Raw genomic sequence first — 18,250 nt, 5'->3', positions numbered from 1 at the left:
TGGCTTCAGTGCTCAGGATGGAGAGATATTTACCGATCCTCTTTGTGCAGAGCAAACACTGGAGTAATCAGCTGATCACTCCAGTGTTTGTAAACAACTGGGGGCACATAGTACTATGTGCCCTCGGTTATGAATGAACAGGAAATGCTTTACATCACTTCCTGTTCATTCATGAGTTTCTCAATGGGTGTAAGCATTCACTATAGAGACTTCTACCCATTGATAACTGGATGATAGTAAATATTTTACTATCACCAGTTTCTGAATGAATGAGTAGGCTCTGTACTGAGTGCTTTCCATTCATTTAGAACAGAGGCTGCAGAAAAAAAGATTGAGGACTCCATGTACTCAATCTCTTTTTCTATTTCACAAGGGAAAGGTCATGGGTCTGTTCAGACCCCCGATATTTCCCCGTAGCCCTCCAACAGTAAAATAATAATAATAAATAAATAACCCCCCACACACATATTAGTAGACATGTGCAAAGACAAAACATTTGTTTCAGACTAAATGAACGGAAACTAAAAATATTTTCATTCGTTTTGTCAAACAAAGCAAATTTTTATGCTATTTTGGTTTTGGCCGCCAGCACATTTTGCACAACTGCCGGCAGCTTGATTTGTTCCATAAGTGATGACAGGGTCTCTTTAAAGAAGAACTCCAGGAAATGTAAAAATTAACCCTTGCACTAGGCTACCCCGGCACTGCAAATGTTAAGTGCTTGTTTTGGTCTAGTGGGATAAAGGAGATATACTCCCCCGATCCTCGGTCCCACCTGGCTGCCTCTTCCACCCTGGGCTCCGGTGGTCTAATCACCTGTGAAGTCATCCTGTGAGGACCCCGAGAGACATTTCACAGTCAGGGTGGAGGGGGAGAGAGGTGAGCGCTGACTGCCACAGGATGGAGGATATCTTCTTTATTTTAGCCCCCTAGAACAAAACTAACAGTTAACCCTTACAGTGCCGGGAGAGCCCCACTTCAAGGGTTTACGTTTTACATTTCCTGGAGTTCTAAATTTCTTCTGTTTTCACACGCATGCTAAAATGTTATCTTGTCTGAGAGATGAGGAGCTGTGGAATAAAAAGATGGCGGTCCTGATTGTCTGTGTTGCTCCATAATTGCACAATTGTGTATGATGTCATCTATATGTCTTCAAGTAAAATGCAATGGGGGTTTGTCCAAAAACGGGAGCAGATAAAATCTGGAGCAGTTGCCCGCAGCAACCAATCAGCTTCTCTTCTTTTTGTTCAGATCGTCCCCGTTCACACCTTCGCATTCCAAAAACGAGCACATTTTTTTCCTGCGTTTGCTGTATGTTGCCTATTGATTTCACACATGAGCCGCACACATGACAACTGCAGGAACGTAGCTCATGCAGCAGATTCACCGTGCGTCTGTGCACATTTTAATACAACAGCAAAAAATTTCCCATCACATTCACCAGCCAGCATGCAAAAAAACCTGTCTCACACTAAGGTTAAAAGCAGAGGTTTGGATACACGTCTTCTGCAGAAAATGTGAAAGCCGCACAGCCGCGCCAAGGCACCTCTATATAGTGCGGTCCTAACTCTAAACTATCAGAGCCTCCATCTTGGAGCTCATGGGGCAAAAGATTAAATTGGGTGCAGGTTTGTCAGGAGGAAGCCCAACCTCCTTAAAGACACAGGGACACACAAGGGACCCCGCACATCACAACGGCAGCTGAGACCCCCATGCGTCACTGCGGGGAAAAATGTACTTTTTCTGGATGCGTTTGGAGTGCCAACAAGTAATGGCAATGCAAGTGTGTTGTATATTTTTTGACGCAAGACATGTCATTGCACACATTTTGTGCACGTTCAAAGAATGTGAGGGTATAAATGGGGACTTAAAGGAGAACTATGAGGTGAGTGAAAATCACTCACCCTTATAGTTCGAGCCGACGTGTGACAATGAAACTGTCACACGTCGGCTCAATAGATCGGGAAGTGAGGGAACACATACCATCGCTCGCTCACTTCTCGATCATCACCCTGCAGAGAGCCGTGACTGTCAGTCACCGCTTCCCGCAGGGATTCCCCCCTCCCCGCTCCAATCCTCCAGCGCTGACTGGCAGAACGGACGGGGGAGGGGGCGGGTACAGCTGGCTCTGCCTCTAGATAGGCAGAGCCAGCTGTCACTCACGCAGCTGGGTGGATCTTGACAGCAATGTCGGGATCCGTCCCGGCTGCGGCAGTCTCAGTATACTGCGAGCTGTAGATCGCGGTATATTGAGCTTTGGGCGACGGGAGGACGCTAGTATATGTCCTCTCGTGACCCTTAGGAGAACTATGGGGAAAAACACTTATAATCTCCACATTTTGCTTTATATATCACAGAGGAGACAAATCTATCCAACCTGAACATCAGGAGTGCTAGTGAAACAGCATTACACTTGTGGACTGAGCTGGGGGACTGCAGCTCGCCTGGCATTACCCCCACTAGGTGGCACCGCCCCTATGCACCACCCAGTGGTGGTAGTAGTGCACTGCAGTGTGAATGACATTCTCCCAGTTCTAAGATTCCATTATAAGTATGGAAGTCAGAGAAAAGTCAGAAGTCCTCATCACACCAGTCCCCGGGACTATGATCCAATGTAATGATGATACCAAAAGGACAGCATGGCAGCCAGGCAATGAGTATTTCCAGGAGGACGAGGCAATGACACTCACAGCTCCTCGCCTATTAGTTAACATTGTACAACATTCACCACTTTACACATATGAGAATGTTGGCAGTGAATGTGCAGTGAATTATCCCAAACTGGCACCATAGGGATCATACAGATAATGCTGGGGGACTACAAGTATCAGCATATGCATGCCGGATCTACAGAGCAGTAACTACACACACTGTATATATATATGAATATGTGAGTCCGGTGTGCTGGGACCGCTCAGTCCCTGTATGTGAGTCCGGTGTGATGGGACCGCTAAGTCCCTGTATGTGAGTCCGGTGTGATGGGACCGCTCAGTCCCTGTATGTGAGTCCGGTGTGCTGGGACCGCTCAGTCCCTGTATGTGAGGTCAGTGTGATGGGACCGCTCAGTCCCTGTATGTGAGGTCAGTGTGATGGGACCGCTCAGTCCCTGTATGTGAGTCCGGTGTGCTGGGACTGCTCAGTCCCTGTATGTGAGGTCAGTGTGATGGGACCGCTCAGTCCCTGTATGTGAGGTCAGTGTGATGGGACCGCTCAGTCCCTGTATGTGATCCAGTACCCGGTATGTGTCCGGTTACAGAGGAGGGGGCGGGGCCTCTATGGCTCTCCCCGGTGGGGGATCTTCTGTTGCCGGACACTTGGAGCTCTGCTCTGACTCCGCGCTGTCCCCGTCCTCCTCCGGAGCAGGTAAGAGGGATGGCCGGGTCCTCCGTACAGGAGTGGGGGAGGGGAGCACACTGCACTCATCTGATGGAGAGAAGGCAGAGCGGAGTGTACAGAGGGATCTGCAGAGAAGTTTATAGGGAGTATGAGAAGTGTTCTGCAACATGGAGAAATGCAATGATCTGCAGTGTTTGTATAGAGAGTGTTCTGCAACGTGTACATGGAGAGTTTTCTGCAATGTGTAGAAGGAGAGTGTTCTGCAATGTGTGGATGGAGAGTGTTCTGCAATGTGTAGATGGAGAGTGTTCTGCAATGTGTATGGAGAGTGTTCTGCATGGGGGAGGGGGGGCTGGTTGGGTTGGTACATGAGCAGCGGTTAGGGAGATGACTGACAGCGGCTCAGTTACTACATTCCTGGCCAGCCAGAGCAGTGCGGGGAATGTCCATGCTGTGATATCAGTGCATGACGTTCAATACACAACCAGCAAGATTACAGTGTAGTGTCATGTGACTTGTTCTCTACAGGCAGCGGAATCATTCTGGTTACTTTTTGTAATGAACAAGTAACATAATAGATTGTGAATTATACATTAAGTCTCATGTTTTCTATGTGTTGATGATGTTTTCTATGTGTTGTTGCCTCTGTTATCTCACTGTCCTCCAAGGTCTCGGTAATAGGAGGCAGAGTAGTGAAATGAGATATGTAAATAATGATATATTTTACCGTTCACTTCCACCTTTTCAGGCTCTTGAATACATGTGACCTCAACCAGGGCAGCCATCAGGGGGGTACGGCCGATACTCATGTAAGGGGCCCGGGCAGCCTGGGGGGCCCACCCGGGTCCCTTACATGACTATCGGCCGGCGGTGAAGGTCACTGGGACTATGGTAACTGAATATATGAACATAAAGCTTTGATCATAGGGATGCCATATGTACAGCAGATTTCCTGTCAGTAACCTAAGGCCAACCGCAGGAGGAGACGAGAGATGAGAGCTCTTTGCCTCATTACTCAAACAAGACAAAATCTTTGTTCCGCAGTGGAATTTGTAATTTTATCATGGAAGCTGTGATTGTCCCCTCTACTCTGATCAATGTGGGCTGATCTAAATATGGTGGCAGAGGTTTTCCAACATTTTTTAAACTAATGCATTGGGGCTGGTCTAAACAGGTATTTCCTTGTGTCTGCATTGCTTTACTTTCCTGTGCCAGTCAAAGTGAAGGTGAAGTACAGCTTAGTACAGCTGAAAAGCAACTCAAAAGCAGCTTAGGACAGATGAGAGCAGCTTAGTAGAGCTGAGACACAACGCAGAAACAGCTTAGTACAGCTGAGACGCAACGCAGAAGCAGCTTAGTACAGCTGAGACACAACGCAGAAACAGCTTAGTACAGCTGAGACGCAACGCAGAAGCAGATTAGGATAGCTGAGAAGCATCTCAGAAGCAGCTTGATACAGCCGAGAAGCAGCTTAGTGCAACGCAGAAGCAGCTTAGTACAGCTGAGACACAACGCAGAAACAGCTTAGTACAGCTGAGACGCAACGCAGAAGCAGATTAGGATAGCTGAGAAGCATCTCAGAAGCAGCTTGATACAGCCGAGAAGCAGCTTAGTGCAACGCAGAAGCAGCTTAGGATAGCTGAGAAGCAGCTTAGTACAGCTGAGACGCAACTCAGAAGCTGCTTGATACAGCTGAGAAGCAGCTTGGTACAGCTGAGAAGCAGTGGCGGAACTGCGGCCGGTGCGGGAGCACCGGGGCCTCAGCCTTTGGGTTAGTGTACAAAAAAAGTGTTTAAAAATGAATGTAACATTAAAAAGAAATCAAAAAATTGGGGAAAAAAATGTTTAAGTCCCCCGCCCGTAGCACCTACTTGCGAAAAACGACAATTGTGCTGAACATGTTACATATCGCCTCGAACGTCGCAGTGAGAGCAATAATGCAATTTTTCTGCCGATACAGCAACGCATCCCTGCTTTCTTTCCTCCCCGATGGGCGTTGCTCTGTGTCCCAGCAGGGAGGATAGAAAGTGAGAACCGGCCGAGCGCTGCGGGAGGAGAGCGCTGTGTTTGTTTGTTTTTTTTGGGGGGGGGGACCAAAAAAAAATCTTGCACCAGGGCCCTTTGTTCGTTAGGTCCGCCACTGAGCTAGGGCCCCATCAGTGACACTGCTCGTCTGATGTCGGACTGGCCGGAAGTGACGTCACGTTGGTGACGTGACGTCACTTCTGGCTGGTCCGGCGGCAGACGAGGCCATGTGTGCAGGTAAGAGGAACTAGGAAGGAAGGAAGGAAGGAAAGGAGGGAGGGGAGGGATGCAGCCCTGACCAGCCCACCTGAGACCCCTTCAGAGCCCACCATAGACAGTCTCAGATGGGCTGTGCAGCATCTATGGTGGGCTCTGCAGGGTCACTCTCAGGTGGGTCCTATGTCCAGCGCGTCACTAAGCCCTGCGTCCAGTGCGTCATTAAGCCCTGCGTCCAGCGGCGCAGGGGTGGCCCGGCCTAAAGCCGTGTAAGGGGCCCCAAAATTTCTGATGGCTGCCCTGACCTCAACTTTAGTTTAGTACAGAATGTTCACATTGAGGCTAGGTTCACACCTGCACTACACTGTACAACACCCGGGACACACATCCCAGGGCTGCGCGTTAATGCACACAGCGATTGCCGCACAGCCCCATTGATTTCAATGGGTGACATCCGCACGGCAATCACTAAAAAAAAGGTACAAGTACCTTTTTTTGTGACACACCACTCGCGGTGATCGGTTCACATCTTGGCGACTCCTGACCGCGTGGCAATCGTGCACAAAACCCTCTATACTGTGCTGAGCATAATATACTGAAAGCTGATTGGTAGTGATGGGATTCTGCACTTTGTCCTTCGTTGTGTATGATGAATAATTCTACTAGAACACGCAATGTGTCTGTAGATCTCACATGACAACTGGCAATGTTGTTTTTATTTAGTTGCGTTTGCACTATGCAGTCAGGGGTGTCCTGGACTATTAAAAACACTGGTGTGTACCTTCATTTAATTGCAATACCTGTGGGCTGTGTTGGAAATAGATCTCAGTGCTTCGAATGAACACATAACTAACAGGCCCAGCCTATCTGAAATACTGCAAGTGGGAGCGATCAGCGCCATCCTGGCTGTGGTTGGGAACACTTTGTATGTCGGTCATGCCCCAACATCACTGGAATGTACATACTCCCTCTTCCAAGGCTTGCGCCTTAAAGGAATGAGGTCAGCCACTACGGCAAGAGAGGGAGCCGTGAGTATGCATGGGTCTTGAAGTGGGAGCATGTTTGTTCCAGTGTTGCTGGTGTTGCGTCTAATGCCCAACCACACATGACTACTGCTGAAAAGAGGGAGAATGCTCATTCCAGTGATTCTGGGGGTGCGCCCAATACCCACCCACACATGCATACATCTTGAAAGAGGGAAAACGTTAATTCCATTTATGCTGGGGGTGCGCTCAACACCCAACCACACATGCATAGGTCTTAAAAGCGAGAGAACGTTCATTCCAGTGATGGTGGGAATGTGCCCAATGCCCAACCACACATGAGTATGTCTTAAAAGACAGAGAACGTTCGTTCCAGTGATGCTGGAGGTGCACCCAACACCCAACCACACATGCATAGGTCTTAAAAGAGAGAGAACATTTGTTACAAGGATGCCAGGGGTGCGCACAATGCCAATCCCACATGAGTATGTCTTTAAAGAGGGAGAACGTTCCTTCCAGTGATGCTGGAGGTGCATCCAACACTTAACCATGCATGAGCAGGTCCTGAAAGAAGGATGATGCTGGGGGCGAGCTCAATGTAGGGAGTGTGTCCCACATTACAGGCAGGACAATGCTGAACGCTGTTCTCAATAATAGTTTTTCAGCCAGGCTGTAGATAAACCGCGATGGCTCCACTGGTAATGCTTTTAAAGCACAAATTGTAAAGCTACACTGTCTCTTTTAAGTACAGGGCAGCATTGATGTGTGTGGGGCCGTGCACACCTCCCCGCCCAGCTTTGGCAACCTGAGACATTCTTACTGGTGTCCCGCCCAGCTCCAGGCAACCTGTGACATCACTGGTTGCTAGGAGCTTGGTTGAACGCCGTCTACAGTGTCCCAGGTTGCTAATAGTTGGGCGGGGAGATGCATTTCCCCTCCCGGCCCTAGTGCCATCATTCTTCACCAGCACCCCATCCTTCTCCCCAATGCAATATCAAGCAACATGCCCCCCTTTGCTGCTTCAGGTGACAAAAGGGTGCTAGGGACACCTCTACTGCTGCCTCCAAAAAGCCTGTTTTTCTTTGTCTATCCCAAGGGAGCATTTTATATTAAAATACTGCACAGCAGCTGCCTAACATACATTAGTATGCAGTTGCAGCACGGTCCCATTAACTTCAATAGGCGCATTTGGCAAGCAGCACTTTCCACCAAACGTGACATGCTACAATGTGTACGGACCCCTCCAGCCGCCATGTAAATGTGTATGTAGAAAGTAAGGGGGCGGTAAAAACGCAGATAAAGTGCCATCCATGTGAACTCAGCCATATTTATTACAGGAGCATGAGAGATCATAGTGTGGCAACTAACAGACTTGAGAAGCTCATGATGCCTGCTCATTATGTTGGAGGGGAGCTGTAAAGAACGGAGGGGTTTTCTATAAATATATAGCAGGGGGTAGCCAAACTTTGGCCCTCCAGCTGTTGTGGAACTACTGGTCCCATGAGTCATTGCAAGACAGGCATGTCTTCCAGGGGCAGTTGGTTACTTCTGATCTATAGGAATAGGGAAGCACACATTACAGGAATGATTCAGTAAGTTCCATACTGCTGGTGGCTGCCTTGCATCTTCTCAAGTTGACCCAAAAAATGCATTAACCCTTTCTGGGCAGTGCACACGGCATACTGCAGCCACGCTCTGATCTCACACATGTCTGCTGTGTTCCACATGCACATGATCTGCGGCTCGGATCCTTTGGCTGGACACAGGAGTGAGCGCGGTCCTGCCAGTATCCGCAAGTTGCTGTCAGAGTCTGAGCTTTCCTCCTGGCTACAGCTGGGTTGATGGGGGATTGTTGGAGAAGAACGGGAGAGGTTTTGGCTCTTATCCACCTGAATCCGCCTACAGGATAAAAATCTTTCCATTACTCTCGGGTACAGTGAGCGCTGATGGGATGAAAGGAGCTGTACAGGCTTACAATTCCCAATTCTATTATGCAAATAGTAATAGGCATTGTAGTATTAGCACTTCCTTATCCAGTGGGATGTGAAGGTCGGTAGGATCTTTTGGCTTGCATGCAAAAGGGCATTTTAAAGCTGAACTCCATGTAAACAAATATCATCTATATATAAGGGGCATGTGTATTTTGACTTGGTGTGCTGTGTGTATTTCTTCCAGATCTGTGCTGTCATCCAGCAGGAAACATTGCTTCTGTGCAGGAGCTTCCTGTAATAAAGACCGGTCACTGCTGCTCTTTCTTCTTGTGCAGGGTGACTGGTCTTGTCTCCGCCCCCTCTTGTAGTTGTCTGCAGGAAGCCTGTAGTGGGTGGGCCCTGCTGGGACCCTCCCACAGCTCTGCTCTGTGCACAGGCACAGCTGTGATACTGTTCAGTTATCTTTAATGCTCTTACCGTAGTCCTGCGGCACAGTGATGGTGTCACTACTACTTTCACAAAATCTTAATTGGGTCTGCAAAGGCATTTGGTGGATTCATTTCCTTTGTGGGCATTGAGCAATATCTTTAAATGATTTTTTTGTTCCCGGAGTTTAGCCTTAAAGTCCACTTTCCCAATTTCTTTTCAATGAGGGAAGAAGGGTTAATACCTCTAATGGGTTTTTATTGCTGTTGGAGATACACAGACAGAAAAAAAATTATGATCATTCCCTATTTCATTCAAAACTGAGAAACTTTTTTTGATTTAGACGTGCTTTTATACCTATCCTTCATCTAACTTTTAAAGCAAGTCAGTCCCCTCCCTCCTGTAAGTCATCAGTGTAGGAGTAAGGTCCTCAGACAGGTAGAGGTCTTGACTTTTCCCTATTAAAGTAAAAAGAGAACTAAAGCCAAACCTTTTTTTGGCTTTACTTCTCTTTTCAGTCACAGTGAGTCATCCAATAGCGGGCTAAGTAAGCCAATAGTGGACTACTGCCCAGAGCTGTGCCACAGCTGGAAAGGATCCTGGCAATATTGTTCCTGATTGACAGCTGTCTCTGCCTGTGCCGGCCTGCCCCTCCAATGAGCGCTGGAGGAACAGAGAGAGGGTAATCCCTGTTACAGCTCTCTGCAGGAAGAAGACAGTGAGCCAAGAAATCAGCAGTAACATGATCGCTCAATTCTTGGTATATAGATCCGACATGTGACATCTGCAGTGTCTCACACCAGCTTTTAGTATTGGGAAGAGTATATTTTATTCTCCCAATACTTCTCCTTTAAACAGAACTGCTTGGTCACCTCTCTGACCGCAGGCTGTGATTGCACAGTGAAGGAGTAGCAGTTTACTGTTGAGATCATCTGTCTCCTCTCTTCTCATGTCAGCATGTTCCTTGACAGCACATGACAGCAACAGAGCCCGATTGTCTCATAGTACTGCCCTTTAATTTCCCAGTACAGGGTATTACTGGATGCTAATAAAAATGGGTCACACTAGCTGGATGATATATATATTATTTGTGTAAGGAGTCCACTTCACATGAGGATTGCTACGTGACAGGGCCTGAGGTGTGCCATGGCCCGGGTGGTCAGTAATGCCAATAAGGGGGCATACTCTGATGGTGTGAATGAGTGAACTGAAATGAACCCCTGACTGTAATGGCCCAAGGGACGGGTGGGAGGGTTACTCTGAGAACCTCCCGTCCCGCACAGCCTGATCAGCGGTGCCTTTATGAGGTAACGAGGCGCAGACTCCCCCCACAAATTCAGGCTAACACATTAGTCTTCCAACATATACAGTTGAAAATTCAGTGCATCCAGGCTGCCTCTCTCCTCCCCACTGGACGCCGGTCTGTGTCCTCTCCAATACCCACTGCTCTCTCCTGCTTGAGGCAGTGGGGATCCGAGGGGACACAGATCTGTGCCAAGTGGGGAGGAGAGATAGGTTCAGGAGGCCAAGGGGGGGGGGGAGATATCTCAGGATGCCGAGCAGGGCGGAGATATCTGCCACTGGAGGTTGAGCTCTCCACCTGCACCACCCCGCTAGGCACCTGTGATAGGCGGAGAGTGAGGATGGAGAGCAGGAAGGAGTCAGCTGTCAGCGGTGTCACAGGAGGATGAGCTCTCCTCCCACACTGCTCTGCTCAGCCTCCTATGACAGGCAAGTCAGGATGGAAAGCGTAGGAGTCAGGATGGAGACCAGGTTACAAACACTGATCGCTGAGTGTTTGTGACCTGGTGTAACAGGAAGTGCTCTACATCGCTTCCTGTTCATTCTTCATTGTGACCATAGTAACTCATACTATCTGTTCTCAATCTCTCTTTCTATTTTAAAAGGGAAATATGAGGGGTCTGTTTTTGGCCAGAGCCCCCGACAGTAAATTCAAATAAATAAAAACAATTTAAAAATAATTTAAAATCTTTTTAAATGATTGAGAAAAAAAAGATTTTTCGTTTCGGTCTAAAAATTCCTTTTGGTGCATCTCTAATATTTATATATATTTATATAGGGCCTAGTCACACTATAGCATTGCACTTAGAGCATGTCTGTGCAATTTGTGCACTCTATCGCACAGCGTACCTAGCATGTGGTACCGTGCGTTGCACCCCAACACACCTCAAAGCGGCTGCAGCACAATGCGTGGTACCACAATACCCCAAAACCATGCACTTATTGCAGCGCTATAGTGTGAACAGGCCCTTAATGATTTTTAATAAAGACATAACTGCATTCAATTTAATTGTTTTATTATCTAAACAATTGCTTAAACAACGGGCCCCTTACCCTTATAAGCTAAATACAGGCAGCTTTACCATATCTTGTCTTTAAATTCCATCTCATGAAAGGACTTGGAAAAATATAATCCTCCCAAGAAAAGTGATAATGTCTCTTCCAGTCTATAAAGAGTTAAATGTCGGTGTATTTATTAATGACTTCAGTGATGGAATGGGTGTATCCCTATGTAGATCAGCAGAGGGAAAGTCTTAACATACATTTCCATTTGGCAAAAGTAATTATTCCCTTTGTGGGTTCCATATAACATCACATATGAGGCCCGGCTGACTCGTATCCTCTCCTATCCAAATGATTTCAGAGACACTCTACAACTTCTAGAACACCACTTATGTCATTTTCGGGGTCAAGCAAGTAACACCAGTCTGTAAAGACATGTAAGTTTCAATAAAAATCATACATACAGCAATAATTCTCTGAAAAATAGAGTAACCTATAGAAAAAATGAGCAAATCCAAGTTAACCATTCACCGGTTTCGGGAACCTGTTTAGTCCGTAGTAGTCCCTGACATGCCCCCATTGCTGGCTGTTTTATTAAATAAGCCTGTCTCTGCAGTGAGTTTTGTTGCTTTGAACCCTTGTAAGAAATGTAGCAGTTATTTGTTAGGTCTTCAGATATTCATTAGAATAAGGATGTCACTGTTAGCACTGTTAACAAAAAAGTTCTTCTTCCCTAGTACATGAATAAGGACAACAATCACAAGCCATGTGTACTAGTCACACAGCACCAAGTTCTTCCCTATAGGATGACTAAATGCATCTACTCTTATTATTGATTATATTTATTGTTATCAGAATTCTGATTAGTTTTATATCTGGTGGTCTCAAGTTCAGACTGAATCGTAAATTTGACCTGGACTCAAAAAGTGAAGATTTGCTATAGTCCCAAGATGACAAATGGTCATCACTTCGTACAAAAACAACTTTATTCCACCCAGGTCCGGATCACTTGTACATAACAAGCGGCAGCTTCCCCCTGTAGATTTAGCCCTGCATGCCCAAAGCAGGGCTAAATGTAGAAAACAATTACCCGCCCGACGCCCGGAAACTACATGTCCCGGACGTCAGGAGATAGGAATTCCACACGCCTGCTGCCCCCCTACACCCTGCTGCCCCAAGGCCGTGCCTCGGTTGGCCTTGAGGGAAATCGGGCCCTGATTCCACCTCCATCTATGCCACACAGTCTCACCTCTGGTCTGCCGATCACTGGCGCATTTCACCTGCATGAGCTTATTCGTAGAGTTCCCTATGAGTAAGCCCATAAAGGTGAAACGTGGCAGAGAGGCGGACTGGAGGCAGGACTGTGCACCACATAGATGGGGGTGGAATAAAGTTGTTTTATACAAAGTGACATCATCTGTGTGCAGCCATCTTTGATATTGAGGCATTCTCCTTGTGCAGGCACCCGGTGTTCCCCTGGCTGATGAATGGAATCTGTGATGGAGCGGTGTCAGTTGGGAAAGTTTGCTGTTGCATATTTGTCGTGTGATAGGAAACATTTCAAGTGGTCTTGTGCCTAAGCAGTACCCTGAAAAATGTTACCCTTTGTCTTGAATTCTTCTGTAAAGATAGCAGTGCACAGTCTAGTATGTGAGAATGCCTAGGGTTAGTTATCTTTGCTGGAGGCTTTGACATAAGGAAGCAAAGCCCTGCCTCCACCACGATGGCCATCTCCAGACAGACACACAGTGCAGAGCAAGGCATGGTTCATCAGTAATGGATAAAGATCAGCTGCAGGAAGACCACAGACAATATAGGTGTCTAATCCTTTAGCCTTTCCCTGCACAGCTTATAGAGGTCAGTCCCTCTTCAATCACCTTAGTACCAGAGCAAAATATTAAATTCAATTAAAATTGTTGGCGGCCGAGCAATGGTGAAAAACTATGGTACTCAAAATTGTCCATATGCAACGCTTTAAAAGCCTTTACTGCTCATCAAGCCACTATGTGATAGCATTTGGAGGTGACAGGTTCTCTTTATGGAGACATCAAGGATCTAATAGACCCCTGATGTTCATCCTGCCCTCAAATACATATGATCAAGCACAGGAATTTGCTTGATGTAACCGCCACTTCAGCCATTTTTTTAACAGCTCTGCAGCAGAAAGCTCTGAGAACACAGCGCTTCCTGCTTCATTCATCACATAGCAGATTGAGGGATGGGCTGATCCTCAGTCTGGTCCCTCTCTTCATCCTAACACTGTTTGCTGTGGTCCCGGGTCCCCCAGAGGGGCACATGCACAGGCTGCTACAAGTGATCTGGGTGGCTGTACAGCTGCCCAGATCAATTGTACATAACAAGCTTTACCTGCTGATAAAAAAGCGATACCAAGATAATGGTGGCGGTAGCAGCCATGATCTTGGTATAAGCACGGCAAGACCAAGACAAACAGGTACATCATATGGTCCTAAAGTTGTTAAAGCCCAAATCCAGGATCACTGCAAATAGAGAAGTCTGTTACCCTTCTCCTTGTCACACCTCTCTGCATATTTGTTTTCAAAAGTTTTAGTTTTAATACTTGTTAAAGTTATCTAAAGTTGCTGTCACTTAATTACTGCTGTTTCTTCCCCCTTCTATTTAGCACTGGGCTGTTGGCGGGTTCAAGGATGCACCCCTGTACAAGGCTCTCATGTGTACCATTACTACTAGACTACATTTCCCCAAAAGCAACACTTGCTTCCTTGTTGCAGGCATGGGTTATTGTAGCAGCGGGTTCCATTAAGTTGCTCACTGCTACCAGTAACACCCACAGAGTACAGAAAGACCAAGGGGAGTGTCCACGACTGCCTCAGTTCACAGGAAGGGGTGGGATGATGCTGAGTGTTATTCAAACAGTAAGTGGTGGAGACTAATGAAGAAGCTGTATGCAAGAGCAACACAGTGGTGTGGCGAGGGTAGGTATTGCAGTAAAAGCTGCACATATGCTACAAGCAGGGCAGAATGAATCCAATGAACAGTTTAAAAAAGTTACAGCTGGATTCAGTCTTTCATTTTTTAAAGCACAACTTCACTTTTGATTTTTTTAAAAGGCCAATCCCCCTGCATCCCCGCATCTGGGTGTCTTTTGGTCAATCACTTGAGGTCCCATGTCCTCAGTGGATCTTGGCGGTCCTAAATGCTGCAGGAACCACTTAGGGATTCCTTTTTTGCTGCAGTGGTAAGCGTAGATCAGATTTCAGTGGTTTAATGTATTCAGGTTATTGCTAACCCCACCACAAATTATCCTCCAGACTTCTACGACTTTTATCAGGTGCTGAAAGCTGCACAGCCCTTGCTTGATAGGAGGATGCTCTGGCTTGAAGGCCCAGTGTTTTTATACTTTTATCCTTAAAAATATGATTGTTGAGAAACAAACCATACCCTTTGGGGAATGTAAACAGCGCATGCAGGGATTCATTATAAACGAACAATTATCTAGCATACTCATGGATTCTTGTACCAAATTTTGGAAGGTTTGGTCTCCATGGTACGATTCCGAGCTCCCAGATATGAACCCCGACATCTTTCAATTGGCATGCCTTTGCTGTTTGCTTGCCGCACATCTTGGGGCTGCGCTCCCCTTCCTTTGCCACTCCCCTTACTCTACCCTCTATCCTCTTCTTTATAGCTCACCTCTTATCTTTACTCTTCTTTAACTTCTACCTTTTCCCCAGAGGCATACGTTTTATCAACTGCCTGCGCTCATAATTTTGGATAGCCAGCGTCTACCTTATTTTTCTTCGCACTTATCAGATCGTTGTCCGCAAGCATGCTGCCACATTGGCAATGTCTTGACAAAGTCTTTATGATTATGCATATCTTGCGCTCATACATGGTTTATTTCCTGTTTGTTCCCGTTCTTTATTTTTTTTTGTATGCCTCACTGTTCTCAATAACATTTTGTGTAAAATCTGATTGTTGGTGCAGACTTCCATGCACACAAGCACTGTTTGCCTTTTACTCATTATCCCAACACTTATTGAACATTGCTAGCAATGTGTGGATTGTCCCATCTCTAGCAAAGAGGTGCCACATATTTCAGTACAATTACCATTGGCTCGCTGTTGCTGCTGAACTTCCCCATAGCAGTCAGAATTAGCTCTGCAATCCACCTGCTGTGTATCTAAGTTTTTCATCCAGGTCTTAGGCCCCATTCACACCTGACCGTTTTGTAGCGCGTCCTACGCTCGATGAACGCTCTACAAAACGGTCAAAAAAATTAATAGCATTGTAGTCAATGGTATCGTTCCCACCTGTCCGTATTTCCGCCCGTCCCGAACGCACTACAAAACGGCCCACGCATGAAAAGGTCCCGGAGCGTTTTTGCTGCGTATTGGACCGTTTTGTAGGGCGTTTTCCATTTGGATACTGCCAAGTAGCCTTTGGAATCGCGCAACTTTTTTACCGCGAATCACGGTAAAAAAAACGCGTGACGGTCGCGCGACAGACGCGCATATTACAATACGCATAGGTGTGAATGGGGCCTTACTGTTGCCATTTTATATGCCATTTCTCTGTCTGAAAGAGAGGCAGTAGGAGTGTGTTACAGCATCACCGATAGATGTGTTCCAGGATCACCAAATTATTGACCAAAAGAAGAAGTGGACTGGTGTGCTTAATCACTGTCTGGATGAAAGCCTTGCCCTATGTACCGCTATCAGGACTTCCCTGATAATATGTTATGACTTTTATTGTTGGTTCTGTCATTTTACCTCATGGTATAATATATTTCATATCATTACGTTTTGTGATTTCATTATATACATCCATTTGATGACATATTAGGAAAGTTAAAGTTCTTTTTTAGGTTGAGGTTGAGATCCCTATGTGATAAATAATAGCCTTTTGGCTGAAGGCTTTGCTCTCTATACGCTTCTCTAGGCATTGCAGTTTTGACTGGAGTCCACCTTAAATATATCCCTCATGGTTGCCATTTCCATTATTTACCAGGAAACTCTTGTTTCACACACAGAAGCTCTGGTTATATAGCTGAAAATAATTCTGGAAATAAAAGTGGCCAGCCTCCCCAGGAGAAGTACATAGAGTATGAGGAAAGAGATGAGTCACCTATCTCTATTACCTAACCACAACGTTTCTAATGAGATCCATCATCACCTCATCTAGCAGGAAACTGTATATCGTAGCATGGAGCAAGAACACACAGGCAGACATTATGCAGGCAGTATGGCAGGTCCCTCCGGCCCACAGGGTGCTAACTTCTATCTGTCTGTCTGAGAATGGACATAAATGAAGATACTGATATATTTAGCGCTCATTTTACCTTTAGAAGACAGGAAGACATAAATTTTGGGTACCAGGCACTAATGTAGAAAGCAGGTGACGAATGGATTCCCATGCCAATTTTACCATATAAACACGCCAGTTATTTCATGATCTCAGTTCTCCATGCCAACAGCCACACTAAACCTTGAAGGAACAGTAAAACAGAATATAAAATTTTCCTTTTCACTTTATGTACAACACGTACTCATATATAGTATGCTAGATGTACAGTACAATTTTCAGGACACGCTGAATGCCTGCTGAGTGATTGTGGCATTTATCTTGTGCTCACCGCCCTGTTACCTTGAGAATACCTTGTATAAGTTTTGGAGATTGGAGTGGTCTGAATCCAAGGCTTTAAAAATGCTTCTGTTCTCAGGGAGTGAGCACTGTCCTCTGTAGTTCTCAATGAAGGAGAAGGTATAGCATAGAGTCAAATGACAAGAGGCTGCAGAGGCACACAAAAAAAAGCTTTGAAAGGCTTGCTAAATCTGGCTGTAACAACAAATAAAACTCAACATTTTCTGATTTTAGCACAGTTGCAATGCTTCTTGGATATAGCCGTTCACAGATTTTACTGGTTACCAGGTACTATACTCAACATACCCACGGGTGCACGCGTCCATACACTTACCTTGCGTCTCTGCTTGTCTCCCGGCCGAGAATCCGAACTGCGCATGCGCCCGCCCCAAGATACTTTGCGGCCGCCCGAACAGTTTAGTTTTCTCGGGCGGGAGCGCGCAAAGAAAAAAAGGTTTAAACTGCTGTTTTAGCGGGGGTTTGTTTTTTTTTTTTAAACTGTGTGCCTATATCTACTGCTTGATAGCAGTAGATATAGGCAAAAAAACGGGAGGGTTTAGAACCCCTTTAACTAGTAACAATGATGTATCTTATTTGTGTATCACTCGGCTGTAGATTCTAAAATCATCTCTGAATTATTTTTTAATTCTTTCTATTTATTTTTGATACGGTAATAGTTAAAGGACTTGAATGCATTTTTAAGATATAACTCCTGAGTTTATTGTCACTTTAATAGGGTCAAATTGATGGGGAAAAACACAAATTATATAAATCCTCTTTGTGTGCACCCAATGCCATTGCAAACCACATTATTATATTGTAAGTAGCAGTGATATCATCACTGTGCAACACATGGCCCACGCCCCACACGTTGCCAGCAGAAAACTACAGGAGGGGGCCGAGACAAGACCAGTCACCCTGCACAACAAGTGAGAGCAGCAGTGACTGGTCTTTATTACAGGAAGCTCCAAGTTTTAAACTGAACTACTGCACAGATCTGGAAGAAATACACAAAGCTCACCAAGAATCAATGAAGAACACACATGTCTCTTGTAGGCAGACAATATTTGCTCATCCCGGAGTTCAGCTTTAATGTCTGCAGACATCGCCTTGAATGTCCATTTAGTGGTGTAAGCTACTCCTCCTTGTGAATATATCGCACAGTTATGTTTTTGGAAAAACGATTTTGCCAAAGAATTCCGGAGGGCTTACTCAGCCAAAGTTTACTTGAGTTAAACCGTCCGACATGCAAGGAACTTTAATAGGGCCATTATCTTAGACAAACGTTGATCTCTTTATATTGCCTGTAAACTGAGATGACTTTCCCTTAAATGTGTTCCAAGACAAAACATACATGTAAGTCTTCACAGGTTGGAAAGCGCAGCCGTAAGTAAGTGCAAGTTTAAA

General features: G+C 45.9%; 1 protein-coding gene across 2 annotated transcripts in view; it reads left to right on the top strand.

Annotated features, from left to right (window-relative positions):
* Window positions 1-3,292: 3,292 nt before the first annotated feature.
* Window positions 3,293-18,250, top strand: part of MATN2 (matrilin 2) — an 84,789-nt gene continuing 69,831 nt past the window's right edge. The window contains exons 1-3 of one of the 2 annotated variants that reach the window (XM_018556167.1): window positions 11,832-11,836; window positions 12,007-12,012; window positions 16,282-16,293. The gene's annotated coding sequence lies outside the window, so the exon portion shown is untranslated. Of the gene's footprint in view, window positions 3,364-11,831; window positions 11,837-12,006; window positions 12,013-16,281; window positions 16,294-18,250 lie in introns of those variants that run through there. The other variant, XM_018556166.1, reaches the window with a different exon arrangement.

The sequence above is a fragment of the Nanorana parkeri genome, unplaced genomic scaffold (assembly GCF_000935625.1).
Source record: "Nanorana parkeri isolate BGI_ZX_2015 unplaced genomic scaffold, ASM93562v1 scaffold226, whole genome shotgun sequence".
NCBI classification, from domain to species: Eukaryota; Metazoa; Chordata; class Amphibia; order Anura; family Dicroglossidae; genus Nanorana; species Nanorana parkeri.
This window is presented reverse-complemented; position numbering and strand designations above follow the sequence as displayed.